General features: G+C 34.6%; 1 pseudogene; it reads right to left on the bottom strand.

Moving 5' to 3' along the window:
- Window positions 1–6,395: 6,395 nt before the first annotated feature.
- Window positions 6,396–7,159, bottom strand: LOC126515433 (high mobility group protein B1-like; annotated as a pseudogene).
- Between the last annotated feature and the right edge of the window lie 3,507 nt (window positions 7,160–10,666).

The following is a 10,666-nucleotide window of genomic DNA, read 5'->3' on the forward strand; positions in this document are numbered from 1 at the left end:
GTAGATACCTTGAGGTCAAAAAGGGCCAAAGTTCTTGGAAGTGGAGTTCTAGAAGGTTATAAGCTACTAGACCCTGAGTTTAGGTCCTGTGCAAGCACATTAAATGCTTTAAACTGCTGGGCCATGTCCCTAGCTCCATTTACAATTTTAATGTCAGGTTTTTAAATTATTGTTTTACTGTGAATATTACTTGCTTTATTTGGACTATTTATGCATTTTTATTAATTCTTTATTCAATACATAGCTTGGAAATATTTTCCCTGGTGTGATATTTTTTAGACTATTATTATTTAATTTGTTATGAATGAACTTTTCAGTAGATATAATCCATTTATCAAACATTTGCTTTTTATTCTGTGTTTTGGGGATAATTTTTAAAATATTTTCTCCAGAACTATATTCAAATGCATGCACTTTGTATTATATGTGTTATAGTTGATCCAGATTTTCAGATCTTATATTTAACTCTTTGTTCCATTTTCAGATATTTTTCATATATATTGAGTGTTAGAGTTTAAGTTACTCTCGTTGCAAGTGAATTCATATAGATATTCCATTTCAAGAATGAAATTCTTTAATTTGCACAAATTGATGGAACTGCAGGATATTAGGCTAAGTGAAAAAAAATGGCACAGAAAGACAAATACAGAATATTATTACTTATTTGTGCAATTATGGGATTTACAGCAGGCAAGTAGAATAGTCATTAACAAAGCCTTAGAAGAGCTTGACATAATTTCAACAGAGTAAATTCCTATAGTGTGTATTAGTGAAGGACAGTTTTTCAAGATAACGTACACATCCGCAGTTTTCTACTGAGTAAGTAGCTTGGAATGCAAAACTATCTACTAGAGACTTTTATCTAGTGAAAATAACTTGTTCCAAAAGACTTACTGGACACAGATATTGAAAAAAAAATCTGGTTATTTTCTTAAAAACAGAGATCTATATTTGCCTTCATAGAACATAGATATTTATGGGATGCCTATAAAGAAAATATAACTTATGTTACAACATAAGTCACAACATTATATTTTAATCATAAAGACACATTATTTCTTACATATATGTATAAATGCTTATATTGCACACTAATACATACTGGTGCTGTAGGAAGTCTTACAGCCGGTAGTTACCCACCTACTGATGCATGGCCTCATTTCCTATTTATACCGATGTAAAGCATGTGTCTGAACTCTATTTATGTCTGTGGAATTTGGTTTCTGATCCCATTACAGCAGAGTATTGTGATTTGTGAGTCTACCCCTAAAGAAATAACTGTCTATTTCTTAATTCTGAGATAGTGTGGGATTTCTTATAAGTGTCCTTCTTCTTCATCTGGTGCCCACGTGAATTTAAACTCCATGCCTACCAGGTGGACAGCCTACAGGCCTTGCTCTGGTCTATTGCCCAAACTGTCTCCCAACACTGCCAACCCTGCCTGTTTGGCTTGCTTTTTTTTTTTTTTTTTTTTTCCCTTTTGTAGAACCTTTGCCTAGCTGAGCTTAAAGCATGTGGCAACTTTGAAATTTCCCAAGCACATGCACAACTGCCATGGTCCCTGGCACAGTTCCCTGCTGTAGTTCCCTGGCCCAGTTTCCTGGCCCGGTTCCTTGCCATGTGGTGACTTCTGCAGATTCCAGTTTCTGCTCCCTGCCCATGAGTTCTGGGTTTCTTGCTCCGTGTTTGGATTTGATTTAATTGCTTCTACTTTGTCAAGCAAAGCATATTTCTCAGTATTTTACCAGTACCCAGGTGGGAAACTAAAGCAGCTGAGAAACTAAAATAGCTCAAGACCATTTCTGTTGCCACCAAGACTCTGCAACCACAGCATCTGCAGCACAATAAAGATTACTACACCTGATACAGTTTACTGGATCATATAACACATAATTAATACATCAATATGGCAGACTACATTAATATTGAAACTTTAGTAACATTTTTGCTAATACTATGCATTGTATTATGCTAGGCTTATATGGTTATGGTGATAATTCTATTTATTGGGTTTTGGGACTCAGTTATTTTCTTCATATTCTCTCATTAAGAAAGAATATGGCACTTTTATGAATAATGCAGTATTTACAGATTAATAATAAACAGCTAGTTGACAGGATTAATAGCATCAAAAATCAAAAGTTATCTGAAAAAAAATAATACTACTAAAATGGATAACATTAATTTGACAGACAAAATTGAATCCATATCTAAGGGTACTAATACTGTTGAATTTGACAATCAAAATTTGTTAAAATATTATGATAAGTTAGCAGATAGACTGTCTCTCCAGGATGGCAATCTGCACGCTATTCAATTCATGTCCAAAGATGAGATGTTATCTTTAAAGGAGAAACTTCAGACCTTGAAAACACATTTGCAGAATGAGGATCAGAGGCTAGGCACCATAATGAAATCACTGGAAATACATACAGGACAGGAGGTTCAGGCTTTACAAAAGACAAGAGTAAAAAGTTTTTAAATAATTGAGGAAATTATTAGAGCTGATTTACAGGGAAAGAAGGCATGAGGACAGGATTCAACATTGCCAGTAGCTGTCAGAGATGACTTAGCCAGGATTTTAGCTTCCTACCCTTGACAAATCATCAAGTTCTAAATGCCCAAAAGGATCCAAAGAATGTAGATGGATACCTATAGGAATGAAAGATCTAAAAGAAACTAAGCAAGGTGTTGTAACTTGACCAATGAATGCAGATCAACAAAAGACAGACAATGCAACCCAATATCATTGAGAAACCCCTTGAGGGGCTTCTCGCAAGTCCCCCAGCCAAAAGTGGTCATTCACTTCCAGTCACTGTGGATGACTTGTCACACCAGGAAAATTAAAAAAAAATCCAGATGCTTCTGTAACAATCCATACTCTTCTAGATGATGGCATAAACATGGAGGATAAGTCAAAAATTCCACTAGAAAATAGGATAAGTATATTCTGGCAGACTTCTATGAATGATCAAAGAACAAAGCTTGGAGTGTGTATAAATGGCATTGTAATTATTAGTTTGATAGACACAGGTGTGGATGTGACTATCATTACTCCAGAATCTTGGCATCCAAATTAGCCTCTTCATGAGTCAGATCTTCAGTTACTAGGAATTAGAACCATATCTCAAGTTGGACAAAACACAAGATTCGTTGATGGTATTGGGCCAGACAGTCAAAGAGGGAAATTGAGGCCATATGTGGCTAATATTGCAGTAAATTTATGGGGTCATGACCTACTGCAGCAATGGAACACCCAGAATAACATTCCTGCAGTCCAGGAACTCATAATTCTGGGACGGATATTATAAGGTACTACACACAAAGGTCACCAGCCATTCAGACTGTATAAGAACCTAAAACAACTAGCAAACCTTTTGAAGTAACAACAGCCCTATCTTTAAAATGGTTTACTGAGAAACTGATATGGGTTAAGAAGTGGCCTCTAGCTGAAGATAAGTTGCAGGTTTTAGAACATCTGGTACGAGAGCAACTAGATACTCAACATATTGAAGAATCCACCAGACCTTGGAATTCTCCTGTATTTGTTGTTGAACAGAAATCTAGTAAATGGAGAATGGTGACAGATCTCAAACTGTCATTAAGGTAATTCTATCTATGGGCCCTCTACAATCTGAAATTCCTCTCCCTTCTCTATTAAAAAAAGGATGGCCTCTTATAGTTATTGATTTGAAAGATTGTTTCTTCACCATACCTTTATAATAAAGGAAAGAGAAAATTTTGCCTTCACAGTGCCTACTTATAATAATTCTCAGCCTATTAGAAGATATCAATTGTCTGTTCTTCCACAAAGAATGCTCAATATCCTCACTCTGTACCAATACTTTGTATGTCAGCCATTGGAAATAATATGTAAGCAATTTCCCAAGCCTACAATTTACCATTATATGGGAGATATTTTGGTTTCTGATTCAAACATAGATACTTTAGAAAGAATATTTGAAAAAATAAGAAAGTTTTGCCAAAATGAGGATTACAAATTGCTCTTGAAAAAAAAAATACAGAGATTAAGATTCTGACAATTACCTAGGTTATAAAATAGGTTTTCAGAAAAATAGAAAACAAAAAAGCACAAATTATGGGAGACTGTTTGTGACTCTTAATAATTTTCAAAGATTACTAGGAGACAATTCCAGTCTATTACCAGCTTTTGGGATAACACCTGATCTAATAATTTATTTTAAAAAAAAACCTTATGTAGTGATAAAGATTTGAATAGACCCAGAAACTTAACAGTTGAAGCAGAGAAGGAATTGACAATTGTTGAGAAGAAATTAGAGGAGACATATGTGAATAGGGTGAATTAAAATATTAATTGTATTCTAATTTGGCATCCAGAATTTCTCCTGCAGGAATTTTAATGCAGAGGGACAATATTATCTTAGAATGTATGCTTTTACCATACAAGCCAAGCATATATTTAAAAACTTATGTGAAAAATGTTTCTGAATTAATTATAAAGTAAAATTATGACTTTTTCAATTAGCAGGTATAGACCCAGCAGAGATTATAGTGCCTTTCTTTACTAATGACATAAAAAAGGACGCCCATTCCTCTGCAGTCCCACCCAGATCACGGAAGAAGTAAGATGTGACCTGTCCCTCTGAAAAAGGTACTGAGCCTTGTGGCTAACATAAATAAGAATAATGGGTTAATTTACATTATAAGAGCAAATATGAAGCCTGAGCTAATGGGCCAATCAGTTTATAACTTATGGAGACCTTTGTGTGACTTTCTTTGGGGCTAAACAGCTGTGGGAACTGGGCAGGACATAAACCCCAACAAGCCAATCCTCATGTTACATATGAATATATAGAGCTGACTTTGGTGTTGAACACTGACTTTGTCCTTCTCTAAATCCAAGCATGTTGTTAAAATAGAAATTTAAAGTTTCTGTCTCGTGTCTGGAGCTATGATATGGGACAGAAAGAAAAATATTTAGAAAAAATACTTTTTGTTCATATCTGGTTTTGTCTCTATCATACCTTTCATTCAATATATGTGTCTGTATATGTCTATATAAACAATGTTTAAGTTTTCAACAGTGAACAATGAATTTTCCTGCAGTAATCTTTGAAGTACCTGGGAAGTAGATGGGTCCCCACAACAGCATCTCTACCTGGTTGATATGATGATGTCATGATGCTGATAACACTATTATAAGATCTGTTTTGGGTACCAGCTGCTCAAGATGGTTCAAATTTGGTTAGCTGAAATGGTGTACTTTTTTACAATGTTCTGGAGAGAACTCCAAATAGGAACCTCAGAAAAACCCTACCAAATACTCAGAGACTATTTGCAATTATACCAGTCAGTAATCTTGAAAATTAACCATCATTTTACTTTCACAGGATCCCACAGAAAGAACATCGCCAACATGGCAGCTGAAAGTAATTCTAAAAGACGATGTCCCCTCTCTCAACAAAGTTTGTCCTCAGGAATAGGGATATCATTAAGGGGCTGATTATAATTTTTATAGGGTTTGGGGTTGAAGGGGAAATTTTATAGGCTCAGGGGTCTCTTCGAAAAAAGAAAATTGGATGGGATAATAGATTAGTGTGAACTTATTCACACTAATAATAATAGAGAGTAAAAGAGTGAATACTTGTGAGCTATTATTTATAGACAATTTACATTGGTATAGATTCTTGTATATTGATACAAACTTAAATCATATTGAATATGTTCCTACTTTTGTCCACCATATTTGTATACTAGGCAAATTTATTTTGCCATATTCTATGCATGCATGCTACTACCTCTGCTTAAAATGTTATTTTATATTAATACAATTTTAGGATATATTTATTTTATTGCAATATATATTTCTACATCTGATCAAGATACTTATACATTGTTTACATTTTGATGTCATTGTCCCCACTTGCTGTACAGTTGTTTATTGTATAACATTCTAATATGAAGTCTTAGTCTTTAGGTTATATAGGTTTAAAGAATTGTAGATCAATAGTCATTTATGTTTGTCATACTTATAGTTAGACTATTCTGATTCTTTTTTTAATGAAAAAATTGTATTTACTTAGAAGCATTCAGAATGTCAACAAAACAGCTGCAATTTTTTTTTTGCAATTACAGAGTGGTATTCAGTTAACAGAACAACAATTATCTTCGTATAAGCTGCATCAGAGACAACTGAAGATGAAAAACAAAAACAAAACAAAAAAACTACCATCCTCATATATAACTAATTTGTGCTGTGCACCAACAAGAACCTGCTTTATATTTCCATGCCAATTTACAATCTCCAGACTGTACCAGGCAAGGTTAGTGGCTATTGAAAATACCACTAGGACAGGGCTATCTAAAGACACATTCAGTAGTGTGTTACCTATACAAAAAAAGATATTGTACAGTTTAAAAACAAATCTTACACAGCCTTACATTTCAATTTTTTTTCTTTAAAAGGAGTGAGTTGTGTACAGGGGGGTTAAATGCTTTATAGACAAGAAAAAAAACTGCGCTAGAACCAACTTATTCATCATCATCTTCTTCCTCATCTTTGTCTTCCTCTTCTTCCTCCTCCTCTTCATCCTCTTCGTCTTCCTCATCATCTTCCTCTTCCTTCTTTTTTCTTGCTCTTTTCAGCCTTGACCACCCCCTTTTTTGCTGTATCGGGTTTTCCTTTAGCTCTGTAAGCAGCAATATCTTTTTCGTACTTCTCCTTCAGCTTGGCAGCCTTCTTTTCATAGGGCTGCTTGTCATCTGCAGCAGTGTTTTTCCACATCTCTCCCAGTTTCTTTGCAATATCACCAATGAATAAGCCAGGGTGTTCTCCTTTGATTTTGGGGCGATACTCAGAACAGAATAAGAAGAAGGCCGAAGGAGGCCTCTTGGGTGCATTGGGGTCCTTGAACTTCTTTTTGGTCTCACCTTTGGGGGGGATGTAGGTTTTCATTTCTCTTTCATAACGAGCCTTGTCAGCCTTGGCCATGTCTTCAAATTTCCCCTTTTCTTTAGCAGACATGGTCTTCCACCTTTCTGAGCACTTCTTGGAGAACTCTGAGAAGTTGACAGAAGCATCCGGGTGCTTCTTCTTGTGTTCCTCCTGGCAGGTTTGCACAAAGAATGCATACGAGGACATTTTGCCTCTCGGCTTCTTAGGATCTCTTTTGCCCATTTTTAGTTGATTTTTGTCCACGAGACACAGAGTCACCCAGTGCCCGTCTGGCTCTCGCTTGCCCCGGCGCTGTCTTTATGGAGCTCAATGTACTGCAATGGCTGTCACTATTCTGATTCTTTAGATACATAGAAATTGTATTCTGCATAGACAGGTAATCTTCAACCACTTCAAAGAACTGTAGAATATGGCATTTAAATAATTTAGGGTTCTGTTGAAGTGAGACATGATTGCTCCTGGCAGTACCGATCTATTCCCAAGAGAATGTTGAGCACTGAAGACACTCCACTTGTAGCTTGTTTTCATCTTGGCATAACTGGCCTTTGGGTAAAGAACTGGCCATGCTTCAACCATTGACAATGTACATGGTAGCTAGAAATGGATAAGAAGGACTGTCAAAACATGTCAAGACAGAGTAAAGTGCTACGGCTTGCTTGATGTCAATGTGGACTGCTGTGTGCCTGGAACTGTGTGTGGCTCAGGGGCACCAAATGGTTCTGAGGCAGGAGTGCTCAGCTCAACCATGCTGTCCTGTGCTGACCTCAGGCTGGAACTATCCTAATTAACATGATAACAGTGCAGTTAAGGTTTAGACTGGCAGTAAACAGGTGGTACTGTACTACCTCTACATGGTACAACTTAAGTTTTTAAGAAGTGCTTAGTATTTTAATAAGTGCTCCTGGACAGTAAAGAATTACAGATTCACAATGGGACAGATTCAGACATAAAAGACCTGTAAATGGATCACATACTTGAATGAGTGTACGTAGGCTTGAGAGAGAAAAGAAAAAGAATGTAGTTTCCTGCCTCTAAAAATGGTCTGTCAATTGTTCTATGCCTCAGCCAAAGTTGGTCGCTTCAACGTTGCAAATGAGACTTTGGGTGTTTGCCCAGGTAGCCAGTTGTCTCTGCACATTTTGGAAGTGCATTTCCTGCTTATTCAAGTAATATTATTTCCCTTCTGTAATCTCCATGAGGTTGAAGACTAGATAGTTACAGTTACTTGCCTCTCATGTCTTGGCCAAATTGTTTATTATACAAGACTTAAACTAGTTAGGATAGGATAATTATTGATTTTTTAAAATTTGTTCTTATTGTATATACTTTTGTATTAGGCTTACAACTCTCTTATTTAAACAAAAGGGGCAACTGCTATAGGAAATCTTATAGCCAGTAGTTACCTACCCACTGAGGTGTGGCCTCATAACCTATTTATGCCAATGTAGAGCATGTGTCTGGCCTCTTTTCTTGCTGTGGGATTTGGTTTCTGATCTTCATTCCAGCAGAGGATTCTAATGTGTGAGTATACCCCTAAATAAATAATTGTCTATTTCTCAATTCTGAGCTAGTGTGGGATTTCTTTTAAATATCCTTCTCCTTCATACTGGAGAGTAAAGGAGATGAAAATTGGCTGTGGTGTTGTCATAGATAAAATGTTTCTACCTAATTTTCACTCAGTAAAACCCATACCTCCACTGTAATATTATTAATGTTGATAACTTTAGAAGGAATATAGATTTAGATGAGTTCATTAGGTAAAGTCACCAATTGATGATTAACTTCTTTGTATAAAGAGATAAATGGAATATATTTGCCTCTGCAATAAACAAAAATTAAAGAACTCACTCTATAACAACAGAATGACAAGAATTACTAAGCATTCCTCACTAATACCTCTCAATATTTATTATTTCAAATACTCCCATAAAAATACACAGACTAAAAGATTGGAACAGAAAACAGAATCCATCTTTCTGCTACATACAAGAAACATGTGTCAAGAGCACTTTCCTATACGTTAAAAGATATACCTTATTGATAATTATGCAAAATGCATTCTAGTTCTATTTTTCATTTAAGTAAATATGTCTTTGACATATGACAAACAAGTCAAAATCTTAAAACTGCCAAACAACTTGTACATTAAAATAAGCTTGTTTTGTCATATTTATTTGTATATGAGCTATAAAACATCTTTAAATATTTTCATGTTTAAAACCTTTTAACTTTAAAAATTATATCCTTTTTCTTATTGCTATTTTTAATTTCAGACATAAACTTGAATTACACTATTAATGTAGAACAGTAAACAATTAAGTGCAAACTAGTGCAACATCCATATTAATGTAACCAATAAAAGTAACTCCTCTATCAACTCAGGAGGCAGAGGCTTGTGGATTTCATTGAGTTCAAGGCAAGTCTGGTCTACTCTACTAGAGTTTGCTCCAAAACAGGCTCAAAAGCTACAGAAAATCCTATTTTTTTTAAAAACAAAACAAAACAAAATAAAATACTTTATTTTTACACAATTTACTATATTAGACTATAATATGAATAATTATAAACTATAGTTTCTTCATCTGTCAGATGTTTCCTTAATAAGTCTTATATTTATAGTAAAAAAATAATGTAAGTATACATAATATTTATTACAAAACAAATTTCTTGCCTCTATTGGTATCTAGACTATCAGATTTTTATAAAGGAAAGAATAGCATTGAAATATTTGTGTTCTCTGTAAAGTCCTCCATCCCTGTCTCACACTCTCATGTCTGATGACTTCTTTGTAAGTTAATTTAAAAAGAACTCAAAAAGTGGCTCTCTACCAAAAATCTATTGCTTTGCATTTATTAGTAATATTACTGCCGAGGCCAAAATATTGTTTTTTACACAGAATATTGCAATGCAAAATAACAGAAAACATACCGCACACAATGTCTTACATAAGTGTCTTAGTGCTATTACCAAAACTTTAGATTTGTGTATGTACATCTTAATTGCCACGAAAAGATGGCAATCTTAGCATTTGTGGACATATAAAATACATTTTATTCTTGAACACTTATTAATTGCTAGTGTTAATTATTCTCTTTTAAATATAAAATTTATTCCCTCAGAACTATGAAAAAACAATGGATATTGTATTTTACCATAGCAAAAAGTATAAAAAGATGAGCATTAGTGCACATGTAATTGCTGGTAATTACACTTAATTGGGATAAGATCATTTGCCTGAAATTTATGCCAATTTCTTCATAAAATGTTCTACTATATATTGATCCCACAGAGGAAAATTTTCACTAGTGTAAAACAGTATTATTATTTACTCACACACTCTTTGGTTTTGTTTTAATCTTACCAATCTTCATTCCTTTTAAATATCTTTCCATAACAGAAAAGCCTTGAAAACTTTCAAATTCTTAGAAATTTTTTGTACTGGTTTAGTTCAAGTCACACATAGAAAGAAGTGAAATTCTTTCACAAGAGCCTTTCTATTGGTGTTATCACTGTTCGGTTTTTGTTTGGCTACTTCATTGGTAAATTCGCTTGTTATAGATTCTCTGATATTTCTAGGAGGCCTGAACCATAGACAAAGAATTAAAAACAACTAAAGAAGGCTTAGAAGACGGGAAATAGTCTTGCCCAGAAAAGAGTACAATAATTGGTAGCAAATACGACAAAATATAGGTTGGTCAGTCCTGAAAACAGAAAACGTTATACAGAGAT

The sequence above is a fragment of the Alexandromys fortis genome, unplaced genomic scaffold (genome assembly GCF_014885135.2).
Source record: "Alexandromys fortis isolate MF-2015 unplaced genomic scaffold, M_Fortis_MF-2015_v1.1 scaffold_135, whole genome shotgun sequence".
NCBI classification, from domain to species: domain Eukaryota; kingdom Metazoa; phylum Chordata; class Mammalia; order Rodentia; family Cricetidae; genus Alexandromys; species Alexandromys fortis.